We start from the raw sequence: 21,856 nt of genomic DNA, 5'->3' as shown, positions 1-21,856 counted from the left end.
ACCGACCCATGTTCACTTTCTTTTGAAATAATGCTTTCAAAACTTTCAATTCTCGAATATTGTTCCAGTTTTCAAGTAGGCCTGGTAACAGACATGGAAAGAATTATGTCCCGCTGCTTGGATTTTGAAAGGTAATGCCCATACGAAAGTATAAAAGAAATGCTCAGGAAACTTAAATGGGGATCCTTGGCAGAAAAACGACAGTAGTTCTCGTGAAACTAACTTGGTTAACTTCATAGAACCTCTATTCCAAGACAGCTGTGTGAACATTAAGCTGTCACGAACGCATATCTCGCACAGGAGAATGATTAGCGTATGTTCAGTGTCATGGAGACAGACCACACGATATGTCTAACTATGTAGAGTCCTAAATGTACAGCACTCGTCGCGGTTTGTAGCAAATTGTCTTCCTACTCGTTCGACATGCCTGTGACGGTTTGAATCCGATGCTGAATCCATGTACCTCCGAAGCGGGTCAGTTTCAACGTGCTCAGATCTGAGATTAACATTCTAAATATTTATAGTGTGGAAAAACGATTCTGCTTTAGCAAATGAGGCTTTCTTCTTTAACACGCATACATGGTCCGGTTATGCTCCAGCATGCTCGAAGTGCTCATTTCCTAAATATCACATGCTTATATTCATATTTCTTTCCACTGCAGTACAGTTGATATTTACAAACAGTATATTAGCTGTGAGGCAACAGCCTTGCCGCAGTGGTTACACCGGTTCCCGTTAGATCACCGAAGTTAAGCGCTGTCGGGCGTGATCGGCACTTGGATGGGTGACCATCCGGGCCGTTATGCGCTGTTGCCATTTTTCGGGGTGCACTCAGCCTCGTGATGCCAATTGAGGAGCTATTCGACCGATTAGTAGCGGCTTCGGTCAAGAATACCATCATAACGGCCGGGAGAACGGTGTGCTGACCCCACGCCCCTCCTTTCCGCATCCTCACGGAGGATGACACGGCGGTCGGATGGTCCCGGTAGGCCACTCGTGGCCTGACGACGGAGTGCTTTATGTTAGCTGTGGTTTTTGTGGTTTCCACGTTGTCAGCTGTTTATCAGCTTCACTGACACTAATATCTTGTCACTTATCTTTACATTGGTGCGAGACTTAAATTGGGATTATACCCGAGCATTTTCGTTTGCAGAGAAATATTTCTGCTTTTGCTTTGCTGAGTTGCAATCCTCCTCATGACCCGGAGTGTCAGGACATTTTGGCACCAGTGACTAAGTATCGTTGAAGTAGTGGTTTAGCAGCGTTGACCCGTCGCAGAGCGAAGATCAGCCTGGTGCGTCCCCGTCGCATGCTTCAGGGCACTTTCGGCCATGTAGGTAGAATAGGGGGAGATGGCCCTACAGACTTACGCGGTACGTTGTTTTGAAGCCAGTGGGCGGGGCTTGCCGCAATCTTGGATCCCCCAAAACATTAGCAGACGAGTGTTTACAATTGCTTCTTGTTCGTTATTTCTGTCGTGTTGAAACGTCCCCTTTGAGAAATTATACATGACTGTGCTTAAACTGACATACAATATTTTTATCGCAACGCAATCTGACTTTCAAAAATCCCTGCAAAAGAATTGCCCTGAGTAACATTAAACTATACCTTTCAGAAATCACTTACCTCACAAAAATCTTCATTACTCGAACTACTGCAGTACAGCGAGCGCCACTACTGCCAGCTAAATAAAAGATTCAAACTACGGAAGGCACTAACTACTGATAGAGATAGTTACCAAATGAAAGATATTAATAGAGAACAAACAATATATTTACCTTGATAGTCATAATATATATAGCAGTTCATGACAAATTACAAAACTCCGCCATCTCTCTCCCCACATCCACCACTGCTGGCGGCTCACCTCCAACTGCGCAACGCTACGTGCTGTTCGCATCCAGCTGCCCAACACTACAATGGCGAGTATTACAACAATGCAAAGCAGCCACAGACTGCACACAGCACAGCCAGTGATTTTCATACAGAGGGGGCGTTACCAATAAAAAACCTAAACAGCCTACTTACAGTGTGCACGCAATATTTGTTTTATATGGTAAATGTTTCACTGTTTTAGAGAACAACACAGCATAAGGAACGCAACTTCAAACGTTTTTCCGGTCTTAAATGCTTATTCGATACAGTAATACGACACGAAAATATGACGCTTCTGGCCTCAGTACTGTAATTCCTTTTATGCACTTCGAATAACCGAGAAGTATGTGTTACAAAAAGCGTGCTTTCGTAATCCATTTCTATTCATTTTCATTTTGTTTGTGTCGATAATTGATAAAGCCAGAACTCGAAAAGCAATGCTTGATCGTTTAGAGGCACCGATTTGTATTCGTTGCATTTTCAGGTCAAATGCAAATTTTAAATGTTCAAGTTCGCAAGAAACTTACCTTATTTCCTTTGGTATCCCATAGATGTATGCAGGAATGGTATAAACAAGCCAGCTGTCATGTCAACAAAGTGAAAGATTCGTTAAATTACGAAGGAAAAGAACTGAATTTATGATTGCGAGGCCCATTGTAGTTTACACATCTGCTTTATTTTTAAATTGTACCTACCAAGTGACATTCAGTGTGGCAAGTAACAGCAACTTACAGGGCAACACGACAACACAGTGAGTAATGTAATGATCTAAATAGCCTGGACTTAGATAGGGAACTGTGCTTTAACAAATATGTAACCCTTTAATATGGTGGTGGTGGTTAGTGTTTAACGTCCCGTCGACAACGATGTCATTAGAGACGGAGCGCAAGCTCGGGTTAGGGAAGGATTGGGAAGCAAATCGGCCGTGCCCTTTCAAAGGAACCATCCCGGCATTTGCCTGAAACAATTTAGGGAAATCACGGAAAACCTAAATCAGGATGGTCGGAGACGGGATTGAACCGTCGTCCTCCCGAATGCGAGTCCAGTGTGCTAACCACTGCGCCACCTCGCTCGGTAAACCCTTTAAGTACTGATAATTTAACCATTGTGACAGGTGTTCCACACATTTGACTGAAGATTTAATTAACTATATGTAGTTACATTACATTTATATTAAATTATTGCATTTTAAAACATTAGTCCCCATTTCAGTGACATGAGAATAACCAAATAATGAAAACCAAGTGTATTATTGCTCACCTCCAGAGAGCTCTTCGCATTGGATTGATAGGAAATCTAAAGTCAAATCACATAAATAAAACCATGCTGTAAAATTTTACAGTGCATCAGAATTTCAAGTATATATAAGAAAATAGCGTTTAAATAAGTCCACTTGCGAATGAAATGTGATTTGTTTAAACTTTAGACTACAATCAGAACGATTAGTACACCGGTAAGCGACGCAAGCCGGCATTTTTTATCAAAACACTTCACGACTACACGGAATCAAACCACCGGAAGCGAATGTTTTGGGGTAGCTAACATGGTGGATCTTCACTTAGGTCGGCTTCAAGTTTGTGACGTCACGACAACTCCTCTTATTTTTACCTCCATGCTTTCGGCGCCTTCGCCGCAGTCCTGCGAGCGGAGGCTCCCTTCTATCGGGAGCCGCAGCCCGGGTGGCCGGCCACACCGCCGCTCGGCCGTCGTGACGTCACGGGGACACCGGCGCAGAAACCGGTACCCGGCCGAAGGCGCCCATAAATATCTCGGCTGGAGACGGCCCCGTGCTTTCCTGTCCCGGACGTTTATGGTAATTTACGGCACAATTCAAACCATTTGTTGGCAAGTGTAAGATGATAAACATTTTAAGCTTATGACAGCGATACGGATAATTTGTAACGATGCTCTCCGCGGGAGAAGGCAGGGAGAGTGGGGTCGGCCGGCGAGACTCGCGCTCTCGGTTTCGCGGCCCGGCGCAGCGCGGGCAGTTACTGTGCGGCGGGGAGTCCCCTGCCCATTGTTGGCAGCGCGGTCATTGAAAATTAAGCGGCCGCCGGCCGGCGGACGACCATCGGAATCGGCCCTGCGCCGTGAACACCTCGCCCGGTAATTTATTGAACGGAGTTAAGTAGAAGAAGAAAACGGCGCATCTGCTCGCACTTGTTGCTGTTATAGCTGTTGTTGATGGCAGTAACAGAGGAGAAAAGGAGAGGAAGAAGGGGGGAAGGGCAGGGGGGAAGCGAAAACGGAGTGCAATAAGAGCAGCTCAGCCAAACGGACTGTGCGGTGGGAAACACCAGCGCCAGAGGTGTTATAAATCCTGTTGTTGTGCGCGGAGTGGCGTGCAGCTGCCGTTCGCGTAATTTCCAATTCCCAGGCTGGAAAAAATGGCCACATTAACCTCTTCGGACCTTGTCTAGCACATATGCTATATACGGCCTCAAACTTGCCTTACCAGATTGTACCTTATACCAAATTGTACACTCTGTGCATCACTCGTTTTTGTTTCTGCATGCTCCCGGTTTGTGGCAGCAGCAGAAATAAATGCAATTTCCATTCATTTTTAATAATTTTGAATTATAATGGGTTTGGAATACGCTGTGACGAGTTCATATAAGGGGCAGTCAAATGAAAACCGAACAACCGTGCCGGCCGCCATGGCCGAGCGGTTCTAGGCGCTTCAGTGCGCAACTGCACTGCTGTGTAGCGGGACTTTGAATTTCACCGTGCTACATTCGTTCCCTCAGATATAAATTATACCGTCGCAGCGGTATGAGCGCTCGACGGCAGAGAAAATACTAAAATTGTAACTCTTTTTTTTGTTTTCTATCCGTCTCTTGTCTCTCGAGAGCGGAAGCTTAATGCAGACGTAAATAACTTATTAGCTAGTCTTGATCTGATTAAGACGAGAATCTTATTAATGTGTAGACATATTGTGGAAGTGGTTATGAAATTCGTAGGATGGAAGTAGCAACGTAAAATAAATTGCATTCAGTATCAACATGATGTTAATTTATATAAATTAGTGATTCCTGGACGATCGCAAGATTTCGGAGCAGCTACTACTTTCATGCAGAAATGAAGTAGGAGATTTTTGAAGACCTGGACGCCGCACGAAAGAAGACATGTTTACATGGTAAAGGATGAACTCTTATCTACGCTATTTCCCCCCTGTTAATCACATTTTGTTATTCTCTGTTCTTTTCAAATAATTTTTGCAGTTGAAATTGGTTTGACTTTTGCTCAGAAACGCCACAAGGACCACCCCAGCAATAGCTTTTCCGAATCACGAAGTCCGATGACTTTTCTGTAATACCAAGTCCGATTTGCATTTCATTCTTTCCCTTTTCCACGGTCATTAACGATTATAAAACCCACTTTTGTTCACCATTTCTTCCCACATTTTCAACCTTTTCTTTTCTTCTCTTTTTCCTTTTTTATTAAACGTTACAGCTGCTAGGGTCGCAGATTCGAATCCTGCGTCGGGCATGGATGTGTGTAATGTCCTTTGGTTAGTTAGGTCTAAGTAGTTCTAAGTTTAGGGGACTGATGACCTCAGATGTTGATGATGATGATGATGTTGGGTTTGTGGGGCGCTCAACTGCGTGGTTATCAGCGCCCGTACAATGATCCAATCTGTGCTCAGTCCAATTTCGCCACTTTCCTGGATGATGATGAAATGATGAGGACAACACAAACACCCAGTCATCTCGAGGCAGGTGAAAATCCCTGACCCCGCCGGGAATCGAACCCGGGACCCCGTGCTCGGGAAGCGAGAACGCTACCGCGAGACCACGAGCGGCGGACCTCAGATGTAAAGTCCCATAGTGCTCAGAGCCATTTGAACCATTTTTTGAACCGAACACCCGCCACAACGGGACTATGGAATGATTCCACTCAAAAATAATGACCACACGCGTTAAGACTTTTTCCCGGCTGGAGATGAAACGACCGATTCCTGCTTCGTACAACGTGGCCAGCCGCTGAAGGATCCACAACCGCACCCACACTTGCCCTTCTTCGTCCGACTGAAACCGACGTCCACGCTTGTCTTTCTTCAGATGGCGAATATGTCACAATCACATGATTAAAGATCTGGGCTGTACGGAGAAAGTTGCAGTGTTTCCTAACCAAATCGCAGAAGCCTAGCCTTCGTCCAATTGGCGGTGTGTGGGGCGTGCGTTATCGTGCACAGGACTATTCCTCTGCTCGGCGAGAGCGTGGAACCAACAGCAAGGCGCAGCACTATGAAGGCGCTTCGTTGAAACTATCACGTGCCATGAAGTCAAAACGACCAGGGATGCTGTCGGACGTTATCAGCCTGTTGCCCAATTACACCCGCCCCAATACTGCCAGCCGGGCGAAGGCTATGCTTCAGTGATATGGTTATGAAACACTGCAGCATCTTCCAAACTCACCGGATCTTTTACCGCGTGATTTTCACATCTTTGACGACCTAAAGAAAGACGTGCATGGACATCGGTGTCAGTGGGACAAGGAAGTGCAAGAGTGCGCGCGGTTGTGGATGCGTCAGCGACCGATCGCGTTCTGCGAAATAGGAACTGATCGTCTCGTCTTCCAAACGGGCAAATACGTTTACGCGAGTGGTGATTATTTTTTTTTTTTTTTTTTTTGGTGATTATTTTTCAGTGGAACCATTCCACGGTCCTGTTGAGACGGGTGTTCGGTTTCCATTTGACTGCCCGTCTTACGGCCTGAACTATTGAATAAATGATGGTTTATTTCATCGCAATAACATAGCGGTACCTTTCTTTCCTCAATGTGGCTCAGGTCCACATATGGCAACGACCTGCACTTTCACATTCACAAGAGAGACGGAAAGAGGAAGGAAACACTGAAGGGAAAAGAATGTGACGACGAAGACACGACGCAGTTCCAAGGATGAAGCCCCCTCACCCCCCCACCCCCCCCCCCCACCCCCCCCCCCCACCCCCCGGTACATCAAAGAGCGTCTCATCACCAACAGCATGGAAGTTCCATGTCATGCACCTATGTGAGATAATGAACAAAACTTATAAAAGTTGTTTCCGATACAGGCTGCCTCGATATAAGGGTTTCATATTTGTGCAGAGCACTAAATTATCTCTATTCCAGAGAAAAAGTAACTGTTTTTTGTATTTCCATGAAAAAAAGCAGACACAAGAAAAATTTTCTGAAAGTATTTCCGCATATAGGATGTTCAAGAAGAAATGGTCAATGTTCATGGATATGACAGGAAGCAAGAAAGTCTAGGAAACCTCAAGGGCTATCAGCATTTCTTCACCTTGTATACCGTGTAATAAATCTGTTCTACTGCAAGCTCGTTACTTTTCATGTTATAGGATGAGGTAGTAGGGACCAAAACAAGAAAAAGTTGACTAATACGCATGGGCTGTGAGATGCATACCTTAAGAGAAATGAGCACTTTTTTTCTGCAGAAGAGATGTGTTTCGCAGTGGCGGAGATGAACAAGTTTTTATAGGTCTTGAGGCATGCATTTTAGAGCACGAGGTTACTCTACTTTTATTTCTTTTTTGGCCTTTATAACCATCTCTAAAAATGTGGCAAGCAAATAACTTGCACTAGAAGAGATTTATTTCACAGTATCGAAGATGAAGTGCTCCTGGCTCTTAAGGTATGCATTTTAAGCCCATGCCTAATAGACTTATTCACTTCGAATGATCGTTTCTGTCTCATATACAACAGTTCGCTCGACGAAAGATCCGTACCCAAAGACTGGAAAGTTGCACAGGTCACACCAATATTCAAGAAAGGTATAGGAGTAATCAACTAAATTACAGGCCCATATCGTCAACGTCGATATGCAGCAGGATTTTAGAACGCATATTGTGTTCGAACGTTAAGAATTACCTCGAAGGAAACGGTCTATTGACACACAATCAACATGGGTTTAGAAAACATCGTTCCTGCGAAACACAACTAGCTCCTTGACAAGGGATTTCAGATCGATTCCGCATTCCTAGATTACCAGAAGGCTTTTGACACTCTACCACACAAGCGGCTCGTAGTAAATTTGCGTGCTTACGGAATATCGTCTTAGTTAAGTGACTGGATTTGCGAATTCCTGTCAGAGAGGTGACAGTTCGTAGCAACTGACGGGAAGTCATCGAGTAAAACAGAAGTCATTTCAGGCGTTCCCCAAGGTACTGTTATAGGCCCTTTGCTGTTCCTTATCTATATAAACGATTTACGAGACAATCTGAGCAGCCGTCTTCGGTTGTTTGCAGATGACGCTGTCGTTTATCGACTAATAAAGTCATCAGAAGGTCAAAAGAAATTGCAAAACGATTTAGAAAAGATATCTGAATGGTGCGAAAAGTGGCAGTTGACCCTAAATAACAAAAATTGTGAGGTCATCCACATGGGTGCTAAAAGGAACTCGTTAAACTTCGGTTACACGATAAATCAGTCTAATCTAAAAGCCGCAAATTCAACTAAATACCTAGATATTACAATTACGAACAACTTAAATGGGAAAGAACACATAGAAAATTTTGTGGGGAAGGCTAACTAAAGGTTGCGTTTTATTGGCAGGACACTTAGAAAATCTAACAGACCTACTAAGGAGACTGCATACACTATGCTTGTCCGTCCTCTTTTAGAATACTGCTGCGCAGTGTGGGATCCTTACAGGTAGGGCTGACGGAGTACATCGAAAAAGTTCGAAGAAAGGCAGCACATTTTGTATTATAGCGAAATATGGGAGAGGGTGTCACAGAAATGATACAGGAGTTGGGCTGGAAATCATTAAAAGGAAGGCGTTTTTAGTTGCGACGGAATCTTCACACGAAATTCCAATCACCAGCTTTCTCCTCCGTATGCGAAAATATTTTGTTGACACTAACCTACATAGGGAGGAACGATCACCACGATAAAATAAGGGAAATCAGAGCTCGTACGGAAAGATATAGGTGTTCATTCTTTCCGCGCGCTTTACGAGATTGGAATAACAGAGAAATGTGAAGGTGGTTCGATGAACCCTCAGCCAGGCACTTAAATGTGGTTTGCAGAGTATCTATGTAGAAGTAGATGTCTCATCACTGAACTGACCAATCCTCCAGGAACACACTCTGTAATAGTAAAATAACAATTCATAGTGATTGCGTAAATGTATTTATGTGTACCAGGTGTCAGTCTTTAAACAAAATCCATCAAAGAAATCCTTGAAGATATTTTATTACTAGGATGACAAACCTAGTTGAGTCCTGATGTAGCATATTTGCTAAATGTCCTAAAATTACTGTGAATCACTCCACTTTTAAAAATTTAGCATTTTAGATTTATTTTATCCCAGAACGACGCGTTGACCAGCTATGCAAACTTTTCATTCAAAAAAATCTCAGTTCAGGACGGAGGAGGTTAAGGCCTATGGTAAAAAGAGTCCGAGGGATTGCTTGTACGAGGTCCGATGAAAAGATTCCGGAACTTAGTTCACAAATTTTTTCTACACTACTGGCCATTAAAATTGCTACAACAAGAAGAAATTCAGATGATAAACGGGTATTCATTGGACAAATATATTGTACTAGAACTGACATGTGATTACATTTTCACGCAATTTCGGTGCATAGATCCTGACAAATCAGTACCCAGAACAACCACCTCTGGCCGTAATAACGGCCTTGATACGTCTGGGCGTTAAGTCAAACACAACTTGGATGGCGTGTACAGGTTCAGCTGCCCATGCAGCTTCAACACGATGCCACAGTTCATCAAGAGTAGTGACTGGCGTATTGTGAAGAGCCAGTTGCTCGGCCACCATTGACCAGACGTTTTCAGTTGGTGAGAGATCTGGAGAATGTGCTGGTCAGGACAGCAGTCGAACATTTTCTGTATTCAGAAAGGCCCGTACAGGACCTGCAACATGCAGTCGTGCATTATCCTGCTGAAAGGTAGGGTTTCGCAGGGATCGAATGAAGGCTAGAGCCACGGGTCGTAACAGATCTGAAATGTAACATCCACTGTTCAAAGTGACGTCGATGCGAACAAGAGGTGACCGAGACGTGTAACCAATGGCACCCCATACCATCACGCCGGGTGATACGAAAGTATGGCGATGACGAATACACACTTCTAATGTGCATTCACAGCGATGTCGCCAAACACGGATGCGACCATCATGATGCTGTGAAAAGAACCTGGAATACTCCGAAAAAATGACGTTTTGCCATTCGTGCACCCAGGTTCGTCGTTGAGTACACCATCCCAGGCGCTCCTGTCGGTGATGAAGCGTCAAGGGTAACCGCAGCCATGGTCTCAGAGCTGATACTCCACGTGCTGCAAACGTCGTCAAACTGTTCGTGCAGATGGTTGTTGTCTTGCAAACGTCCCCATCTGTTCACTCAGGGATCGAGTCGTGGCTGCACGATCCGTTACAGCCATGCGGATAAGATGCCTGTCAACTCGACTGCTAGTGATACAACGCCGTTGAGATCCAGCACGGCGTTCCGTATTACCCTCCTGAACCCCCCGATTCCATATTCTGCTAACAGTCATTGGATTTCGACCAACGCGAGAAGCAATGTCGCGATACGATAAACCGCTATCGCGATAGGCTACAATCCGACCTTTATCAAAGTCGGAAACGTGATGGTACGCATTTCTCCTCCTCACACGAGGCATCACAACAACGTTTCAGCAGGCAACGCCGGTCAACTGCTGTTTGTGTATGAGAAATCGGTTGTAAACTTTCCTCATGTCAGCACGTTGTAGGTGTCGCCACCGGCGCCAACCTTGTGTGAATCATCTAAGAAGCTAATCATTTGCATATCACAGCATCTTCATTCATCCTGTCGGTTAAATTTCGCGTCTGTAGCACGTCATCTTCGTGGTGTAGCAATTTTAATGGCCAGTAGTGTACCTCATCTATTATTTTTTGCGCGTGGTCTCTTTCTAAACACCTTCTCCATAATTGATACACCGCTTCCAACGCCGTGTCCGCTTCTGGAAGCAGTGTTTGTACGAATCGTGTTCGATCGCACGAAGCAAATCTTCGACCTTTCAACGGATTTTTCAGCTTTGGAAATAAAAAAAATAGTCCGCAGGTAGCAGGTCTGAAGAGCACGGAGGATGAGGCAGCACACTCATTTTGGGCCGTTTCCTTCTCAGGATTTCATGACATGATCCAACTGAAATATTAGATCCTTCTGCAATCTCTTGGACAGTCAGTCTTCCGTAGACACGCATAATTTCGTTAACGTTCCTAACATGTGCGTCGACGGTAGACGTCGAAAGGTACTCTGAAGGAGGCTGATCTTCAATTTCCGTCCGGCCATTTTCAAACAATGTGGACCATTCGTAACACGGAGTACAGCTTAAGCAAGTATCACCGTAGCCTTCCCCCAATATTTGGCGTTTCTCTGTATAGTTTTTCTTGAGTTTAATGCAAAATTTAAAGCAGGCGAGTTGCTCCCCAACTCTGCCATCTTGAAATTCGCAAACTGTGCGACACAACGTTCTACTCAATACAGCACTGAACAATAGCTAAAGGACGTACAGTAATGAAACTTCCGGCAGTTACACATTAAACACAAGCATGTGTAGGGATGCCAACCGCATTTCGCTCCAACACACCACTTGCACGGAACTACGAATGTTTCGGTATTTTTTGAACACACTTCGTGTTCTAGGTAAAGTTTTGGGAATGATGCGCTGTGAAGTACGTGCCATATGTGTTTATCAACGTCCCCTGCTAGATCAGGCTGTCTAAGTAACAGAGTAAAATTAGATTTTTATGAGACATTTTCTTATTCGTGTTTATTTTGATATAATTCGCACGTATACTTGACGTGAGCGAGTAGAGACCACGTGTCGGGAACATCTCCTTCTCGCGCGTTCTCTGGCCTCCGTGAAGTCAAAAGACGTCCCGTTGTTTGTGTTCCGTAAGACAACAGACCGTCGAGCTGGGCACAATCTCTCACCGCTGGTCAAGTGGGACGTCTTACAAGGGAAATGTGTGGTAACTTTCTGGTGAGGCAAATTTTCGTAGGTTTTAGATTTTGCGTACCGCTTGGTAGTCAATGAACCCAAGTTCTTTATCTTGTGAAACAGTGATTAATAAGCCCAGAATCCATGCGGATTTTGCACGATAAGAATGTTCTCTCACACGTATCGGAAGTTTTCGTTATTTGAGTCACATTTGGAGTGTTTTTATTTCGTTAGTGGTGACGAGTATGTGTAAAATGTGGCAGAGTCTGAAAGCTTGCCTTATAATATTATCTCTACATTATATACATTGTAATTTCTGTTGTTAGCTCGAATTTTTTGAATATAAAACCACACTGAAAACAGACTTTATGAGTTTTAGTTAGAGATTTCCTTTGTTCCTGAACGCTTTGTCCTGAAGCGAACAATGTGAGAGATGTGGTGAATACGCGTGCCTTTAGATTAAAGTATTTCGAGTATAAATTTGGCTGTGTGTGGATAACACACTCGAATTTTCCTCCTCTCGTGTTTTGTAAGCTGCACTGCAGATTTGTTTTGTAGTTATTCATCACGTGCCGTCAGTGTCAGCAGATTCTATTCCTTTTGGCTGAGTATTAAGTTATATGTCCAGGGAGTTATTATAAGGCGGTCTGCACTAGAAGTTGTGGAAGTCTTTGTGACCACGTGGTCAGAACCAAGGAAGTCTGGTTACAAGGCGTAGCGCAGCATTGCTTCCTGTCACCTTTCTATGCCGCCATGAAACACGTTGGGATCAAGACCACAGGCAAGCTGGAATCGTCTGTTAACTCCACGGGGTCTCCAGAATATTTAAAGATGGGTTAGATGCAATACAATACAATACGTGTTATCCAAGTGTGCATTTTTGTTTAAATATCAGTAGGTTAATTCCGTTGTTTCTAATTTTTTATTACAGTCAGATGTATATTCATTATGTCTGTTGCATTTATGTACTCGTTATCTGTCCGTTGCATTTGTACATGCACTTGAAGTTCATTATCTTTGTATATTTAACGTTAGCTGCAACACTTTAAATTATCTAGTTCATTCACAAGTGCTTTTTTAGCCAGTATCATTTGTGTGTATTTCTGAATAATCAGTCAGATTGTATAATTAACGATAATTTCAGTTTCTCTTACAAGTCTCAATCCTAATTGTTGGAATATGACTCCCTTTTTTTCAACAACCGTTTCTAATGGGTAAAATAAGACTCTTATCTACGTCTGGTTCACACTACACGCTACCCATCTCAGTTAGGACCATTAAGAGTAATTGCCGTTCGCTGATGCCCATCAACACCAATATTCTGGCCACCTAGGGACGTCTTCCGAGAACATGCGTGAACATTTTCAACCACCAGTAAACGGAACCGCTCCACAGCTGCTGGTAAATTATTTGGCGCACACTATAGACCATCCACCCACAGAACCACTATTAGGTATTATTTACGCATGGTACTCTGATCGGTGCCAGTATCCTGTCTTTGTGGGGATATCTGCTGAGAATACTCACGGTGTCTTTCATCTACCTGTATGCGGAACCGCTCCGTCGCTGCTGGTAAGGTATTTGGCACGCAGAAATCGGTTATCCAACTCCAGGAGCACAATTAGGTGTTCTTTTCACTTGCTGATGCCCATCGGTGCTAACATTCTGGCCTCCTGGGGATTTCTTCCGAGACCAAGCGCGGTGCCTTTGACCCACTTGTATGTGGAACAGCTTTGTCGTTTCTGGTAAAGTATCTGGCGCAAACTAAAGGCTACCCACCCCCAAGACGTGCCCTTTCTGCTCGATGAGACTCGTAGGCGTCAATATTCCAACCTCCTAGATGGGTCTCCCGAGAATATGAGTGGTGCCTTTGACCAAAGTGTAAGCGTAACAGCTCTGTAGCTACGGGTGCCCGACCTGCACACACAGAAGCCAAGGCACGGATTTTACATCCACACATTTTGTAAGTAGGCTGTTTAGGTTTTTATGTTGTTACGCCACGTAGCGCTCTGTATGAAAATCACTGGCTGTGCTGTGTGCAGTCTGTGGCTGGTTTGCATTGTTGTTTGCTATTGTAGTGATGGGCAGCTGGATGTGAACAGCGCGTAGCGTTGTGTAGTTGGAGGTGAGCCGCCAGCAGTGATGGATGTGGGGAGAGAGATGGCGGAGTTTTGAGAGCGGATGACCTGGACGTGTGTCCATCAGAGACAGTAAATTTGTAAGACTGGATGTCATGAGCTGCTAAATATATTATGACTTTTAAAGACTATTAAGGTAAGTACATTGCTTGTTCTCTATCAAAATCTTTCGTTTGCTAACTATGCCTATCAGTAGTTAGTGCCTTCAGTAGTTTGAATCTTTTATTTAGCTGGCAGTAGTGGCGCTCGCTGTATTGCAGTAGTTCGAGTAACGAAGACTTTTGTGATGTAAGTGATTTGTGAAAGGTATAGGTTAGTATTAGTCAGGGCCAGTCTTTCGTAGGGATTATTGAAAGTCAGACTGCGTTGCGCTAAAAATATTGTGTGTCGGTTTAAGCACATTCATTTATAAATTTTTCTAAGGGGACGTTTCAATTTACACTGCAGTTCACACTTAAGTGTTTGACAGAGGTTTCATAGAGCAACTTTCCAATAGTTTCTCTACCATTTCACTTCCAAATAGAATATGGGAAAAACTAATATCTAAATTTTTCGATTTCAGTTCCGCTTTCTCCTGTATTTCATGGATGTAATTACTCCCTATGTAGATGGAAGTAAAAAAACGCGATAAAACAGTACCAACCGCACTTCTCTGAAATTTTTCGATGTCCTACGTTAACACTATCTGGTAAGAATACCATATCGTGCAGAAACACTACAGAGCAGGAGAGAAAGCATAGTGCAGGCAGTCTGTGTAATAGATTTGCTGTGCCTTGTAAATGTTCTGCCAGTAGCTTAAGTTCGCCTCCCCGACAACATTTTCTGTGGGGTGGCTCTAATTTAAGTTGTTTGTAACTGTAATAACTAACCAGCGTATATAGTTGATTTGATCACCATTAAAATTTTGTAATTGTCAGCGTCAATGAAATTCTCCAACAGCCGTGTAACTGAGATGTTATACGGCTATTGGCAAATTTCATTGATATTGATAATTACTTAACCAGCTGATGTCCCCTGTCCACGATGTATCAACAGAGATTAAACTTAGGTGATTTATAGTGTGACTGAATTCTGACGAAACATTTTTAGCACTGATGTGGTGGACGTGATACACTTTTATAGTTCAGCGTCATCTGTCATTGTTCACACAGTCTCAGCACATGTAAATAATGTTCTAAGTCTTCTGATGACTTAACTAGTCGGTAAACGACGACGTTACCTGCAAGTGGTCCATTAGGGTTTTCACGAGGCGTCTCTTCACTATGTTTTCTGTCGCTATAAAGGCAGATTCGAAACACTGCTAGTTAATTGAAGAAGCTGATAGTGGAGTCGAAATAGGACAACTTTGGAGTAGGAACTCGTGGCCTTGGAAGTAAATCTGAGCCAGTGGAAGCTTTGAAATATCAGGAATAACAGGGACAATCAGTGACACTAACCCAAAGCTCAGCAAAGTTAATCTGTTGTACGTACCACTGAATGCAACTAGATGGAGCATTTGTCCACTTTTCTTTGCAAGAAGTATGTGACAGTGTGTCCCAGTTCCGTTAGGACTGTGGCAGTGGAAACGAAGTCATGGATTATGTTCACAAAACCATCTCCCACTGAATCAAAGCACAGCTGAAATCTTCTTAAAAGTGTTTGGAAGCAGTCAATTTCGTTCTTTTTTAGAGTTGCGTTCAGTACTGCAGCTCGATTTTCTTGGATGTCTTTAATTGCGTCATAACGGTGTCCTTTCACTGCCTACCTCAATCCAAGTAACAACCAGAATATATACTCATTACTCGCGGCGCGTTGCCGAATGCCGTAAGAGTTCGGGCACTGTTTGTGCATTCGCACAGAACAAGAAGATGGTAAAGTGGCCGGTGAGCCTTAACTATACAGGGTAAGTCACCTCACGTTACCGCTGGATATATTTCGTAAACCATGCAACTCGTTAGAATGAAATTACAATGAAATGAACACCCTTAGCTGCTTACAGGCGTTGACATACGTCAACGGGGACAGATGAAAATGTGTGCCCCGACCGGGACCCGAACCCGGGATCTCCTGCTTACATGGCAGACGATCTATCCATCTGAGCCACCGAGGACACAGAGGATAGCGCGACTGCAGGGATTTATCTCTGGCACGCCACCCGCGAAACCCATATTCTCAACGTATTGTCCCTCACTACATTCGTAGTGCCCCCGCCCATTATACTCATTACTTGCGGCGCGTTGCCGAATGCCATAAGAGTTCGGGCACTGTTTGTGCATTCGCACAGAACAAGAAGATGGTAAAGTGGCCGGTGAGCCTTAACTATACAGGGTAAGTCACCTCACGTTACCGCTGGATATATTTCGTAAACCATGCAACTCGTTAGAATGAAATTACAATGAAATGAACACCCTTAGCTGCTTACAGGCGTTGACATACGTCAACGGGGACAGATGAAAATGTGTGCCCCGACCGGGACCCGAACCCGGGATCTCCTGCTTACATGGCAGACGATCTATCCATCTGAGCCACCGAGGACACAGAGGATAGCGCGACTGCAGGGATTTATCTCTGGCACGCCACCCGCGAAACCCATATTCTCAACGTATTGTCCCGCACTACATTCGAAGTGCCCCCGCCCATTATACTCATTACTCGCGGCGCGTTGCCGAATGCCATAAGAGTTCGGGCACTGTTTGTGCATTCGCACAGAACAAGAAGATGGTAAAGTGGCCGGTGAGCCTTAACTATACAGGGTAAGTCACCTAACGTTACCGCTGGATATATTTCGTAAACCACATCAAATACTGACGAACCGATTCCACAGACCGAACGTGAGGAGAGGGGCTAGTGTAATTGGTTAATACAAACCATAAAAAAATGCACGGAAGTATGTTTTTTAACACAAACCCCGTTAGTTTTGTTAGCACATCTGAACATATAAACAAATACGTAATCAGTGCCGTTTGTTGCATTGCAAAATGTTAATTACCTCCGGAGATATTGCAACCTAAAGTTGACGCTTGAGTACCACTCCTCCGCTGTTCGATCGTGTGTATCGGAGAGCACCCAATTACGTAGGGATCCAAAGGGAACGGTGATGGACCTCAGGTACAGAAGAGACTGCAACAGCACATTACGTCCACATGCTAACACCTTTTTATTGGTCTTTTTCACTGACGCACGTGTACATTACCATGAAGGGTGAGGTACACGTACACACGTGGTTTCCGTTTTCAATTACGGAGTGGAATAGAGTGTGTCCCGACATGTCAGGCCAATAGATGTTCAATGTGGTGGCCATCATTTGCTGCACACAATTGCAATGTCTGGCGTAATGAATGTCGTACACGCCGCAGTACATCTGGTGTAATGTCGCCGCAGGCTGCCACAATACGTTGTTTCATATCCTCTGGGGTTGCAGGCACATCACGGTACACATTCTCCTTTAACGTACACCACAGAGACAAGTCCAGAGGTGTAAGATCAGGAGAACGGGCTGGCCAATTTATGCGTCCTCCATGTCCTATGAAACGCCCGTCGAACATCCTGTCAAGGGTCAGCCTAGTGTTAATTGCGGAATGTGCAGGTGCACCATCATGCTCATACCACATACGTCGACGCGTTGCCAGTGGGACATTTTCGAGCAACGTTGGCAGATCATTCTGTAGAAACGCGATGTATGTTGCAGTGCTCTCCGATACACACGATCGAACAGCGGAGGAGCGGTACTCAAGCCTCAACTATAGGTTACAATATCTCCGGACGTAATTAACGTTTTACATGCAACAAACGGCACTGATTACGTATTTGGTTATATGTTCAGATGTGCTAACAAAACTAACGTGATTCCATTTAAAAAAAAACGTAGGTTTGAGTTAAAAAACATACTTCCGTGTATTTTTGTATGGTTTGTATTAACCAATTACAATAGTCCCTCTCCTCACGTTCGGTCTGTGGAATCGGTTCGTCAGTATTTGATGTGGTTTACGAAATATATCCAGCGGTAACGTTAGGTGACTCAACCTGTATATACAGGGTGTCCTAGCTATCTTGTCCACCCAAAATATCTCTGGAACAGTAACAGCTATTGGAAAACGACTTTCACCTATATCAGTGTAAGGCTGGGGCCCATGAATGTACATATTTGGAAACATTCTAAAACGAAAGCATATGTGTTTTTTAACACAAACTTATGTTTTTTTAAATGGACCTCCTATATTTTTTCTTCAGCAATCCATAGCATGACAAAGCACATACACAATGGCGTTGATTGCATCGCAATCTTCCCATTACATCCCGAGATATTAAGACGCGAATTTGACGCTTGAAACACCCGACATGCGCTGCTAGCGCACGTCCTGAGGCTCAGGCGTGAACCCCATGCTGCCCGTAATCGCGATGTGATTGACATGCGTAATCACACTTCCATACTTATCAAGAGGTCCGAAACGAATAATACGGTCTGCTGCCATCCTGCATTAACGTCGTACATTCCAGCAGGTATTTATCCCATAGGCTAGGGGTGATGCGGCTCTGTAACATGTCTGTGTACCGCAACGTTAGTCACAAAGTTAACTTCGCTTATCGTTAATCCGTTACTAAAAAGGTAATGCTGTTCAACGTTAAAACTTTACTTTACTGTAGATCTAGCGCAAGTGACAGTTAATCATTCACTCGTAATAGTAAAATTCATGTTGATAGTTTTAGTGAAACAAGCAAGTGGACTAAAAGTTTTACCGTTGTTTAGGTAAAAATGTTTTGATTTGGGAAGTTCAGGTAGGACATAGAAGATGAATCTAAACATGTTTAACCAATTAGTTTTATTATCACATAATTATCAAATGGTTCAAATGGCTCTGAGCACTATGGGACTCAACTTCTGAGGTCATTAGTCCCCTAGAACTTAGAACTAGTTAAACCGAACTAAACTAAGGACATCACACACATCCATGCCCATGGCAGGATTCGAACCTGCGACCGTAGCGGTCTCGCGGTTCCAGACTGCAGCGCCTAGAACCGCACGGCCACTTTGGCCGGCACACAATTATCAATGTTATGTTTATCTAATGCGTTACATGACAAATTGTTGCAAACAAATGTTTCTTAACATCACTGGGTAAAATGGCCCTTTGTAGAAACTTCCACTGTGATACCAGCACTACATACTAAACATAGCGTTCACATCTCATGCTCAAAGTGATGCCCATTGGCTTGCATACATAGGGTCACTCTGCGGATGAAGGATGCCCTACTTCGTGCTACTGTTTCCTCTTTGATGGCTGTACAAGCATCAATAATGCGTTGCTTCATGTCCTCTGGTGTTGTTGGTTCATGTTGGTAAACAACATCCTTCACTACTCCCCAAAGAAAATAATCCAGCGGTGTAAGGTCCGGAGATCGGGCAGGCCACCTAACTGGGTCACCTCGTCCAATCCACCTACCAGGGAACTTACGGTTCAGAAGTCGTCGTGCTCGTAAGGCGTTATGTGCAGGGCATCCGTCATCCTGATACCACATGACCATTCTCCGGTTCAGAGGTACGGTGTCCAAGAGAACAGGAAGATTGTGTCGTATAAATCTGGAGTATTGTCTGCCATTTTGGATGCCATTTATAAAGAAAGATCCGATAATGGTATCTCCAATAATCCCACACCAAACATTAACTTTCCACGGACGTTGATGCTCTACCTGACGGAGCCATTTTGGATTGTCTGCGGACCAATAATGCATATTCCTCACATTGACAATTCCTTTGTTGGAGAATGATGCCTCGTCGGTAAAGAGAACATCTGCAAAAAAATTTGGATTAGTCAGAAGTTTTTGCTGGGCCCACCGACAAAATGTTACCCTATTGCGGAAGTCATTTCCATGAAGATCCTGGTGTAAATGAACATGGTAAGGATAAAATTTATGACGTTCAAGAATACGCTGTGAACTTGATTTCGACACACCAACTCCACGTTCAATTTGACGTGTGCTGATTTGATGATTCACAGCTATGGTAGCGAGCACAGCAACTTTAGCACGTTCATCTGTGCGTGTTGTAGGACGATGTCGAGGTCTTGAATTTAAGCTTCCCGTTTCACGTAGACGAGATGTGAGATGACCAAACATCCGGCGCGAAGGCGATGGCTTGTCAGGGAATCGTCTTCTGTACAGTCGTTCTGCCTGAACAGCATTTCGTCCACCTACAACAGGGTACAGCACAGGTATGTAGAGTAGGGTAGAAGATAGACATATTAACTTAATAATCATAATGTTCGCTAACAGTTCTATCAACAAACAAGCAATCTCATAACATATTCCCCGTCAACGTACATTCTCCATAGATCAGCAGCATTTCTACCATATCTTCATGTGTGTACATTATACTGTACAGTATAAGTTCCACAACACAACGTTTATTCACAATGTGTACTACCTCCGTGCCGTCACTAGATTACTCTGATGCACGACTACACTGGCAAGCGGTGTACTGCACGCCAAAGCAACAACAAATGGGATGCTCGGAGGGTGGTGGAGTACAGGATTTTGCATGGGTCGCAAATCATAAACAAGGCGAAGTGTGGCAGTAGTGGAAACTACGTTGGACACTTGACTAGGCAGAGCCAGACCCTACGCGACAGGCACAATGGGTCATATAACGCAATAGATAAACCTTATTTTGGGTGTGCAGGATAAATAAGACAACCTGACGGGTGTACACCGATCGTTACTGGTTCATATTGTATACGTAGACACGTAAAACGTGCAAGAGGGAAACCATTATGTGCTTATGAGAGTTGATGGCAGCAGACCGTATTATTCGTTTCGGACCTCTTGATAAGTATGAAGGTGTGATTACACATGTCAATCACATCGCGATTACGGGCAACATGGGGTTCACACCTGAGCCTCAGGACGTGCGCTAGCAGCCCATCTCGGGTGTTTCAAGCGCCAACTTCGCGTCTCAATATCTCGGGATGTAATGGGAAGATTGCGATGCAATCAACGCCTTTGTGTATGTGCTTTGTCATGCTATGGATTGCTGAAGAAAAAATATAGGAGGTCCATTAAAAAAAAACATAACTTTGTGTTGAAAAACACATATGCTTTCGTTTTAGAATGTTTCCAAATATGTACATTCATGGGCCCCAGCCCTACATTGATACCGGTGAAAGTCGTTTTCCAATAGCTGCTATTGTTCCAGAAATATTTTGGGTGGACAAGATAGCTGGGACACCCTGTATACTAAGATGGTATCTGTTCTTTCTTCTCTGCGGCCACGCACCGCGAGTAATGAGTATAATGGGAGGGGGCACTACGAATGTAGTGCGGGACCATACGTTGAGAATGTGGGTTTCGCGGGAGGCGTGCCAGAGATAAATCCCTGCAGTCGCGCTATCCTCTGCGTCCTCGGTGGCTCAGATGGATAGAGCGTCTGCCATGTAAGTAGGAGATCCCGGGTTCGAGTCCCGGTCGGGGCACACACTTTCATCTGTCCCCGTTGACGTATGTCAACGCCTGTAAGCAGCTAAGGGTTTTCATTTCATTGTAACAACTAGAAGTCGGCTGGGGCAAATACGACTAATACGATGGGTGACCCAGGACTGTGATCTATTTGCCGGACAAAAACTCGTGCACACTCTTCACTTTGTGGGCCGAGGCGTCGCCATGGAGGAGCAACTAGGAAGCAGCCCCTCGCCATTCAGGTCAAATTCTACGAATTATTGCCCACAAACCCCGGAGGACTCAAAAAACCTGTTGTTGCCTCACTGTTCCACTGCCATTTTCTGGCGAGTGTCAGACACGCACTGTTACATTCACAGCCAAGATGCCTGCTGCAGCAGCGTTACCGCTTTGACTCTCTACAGAGCTGTTTTTTGAAACTTCGTGGATTGTAACACCGCAACTCGCCACGAGATAGCGTTGCA

The 21,856-nt window shown here is 44.3% G+C and overlaps 1 non-coding gene and 1 pseudogene across 1 annotated transcript; both read left to right on the top strand.

The window, feature by feature from the left end:
* The first annotated feature begins 698 nt into the window (after positions 1 to 698).
* On the top strand, positions 699 to 816 carry LOC124546056 (annotated as a pseudogene).
* A 20,519-nt stretch (positions 817 to 21,335) lies between these two features.
* Positions 21,336 to 21,409, top strand: Trnat-ugu. Its single transcript has one exon. It is a non-coding gene; the product is annotated as a tRNA-Thr (tRNA).
* The last annotated feature ends 447 nt before the right edge of the window (positions 21,410 to 21,856 follow it).

Source organism: Schistocerca americana, chromosome 8 (assembly GCF_021461395.2).
Source record: "Schistocerca americana isolate TAMUIC-IGC-003095 chromosome 8, iqSchAmer2.1, whole genome shotgun sequence".
NCBI classification, from domain to species: Eukaryota; Metazoa; Arthropoda; class Insecta; order Orthoptera; family Acrididae; genus Schistocerca; species Schistocerca americana.
The sequence above is the reverse complement of the archived record's forward strand: the minus strand, read 5'-3'. Positions and strand labels throughout refer to the sequence as shown.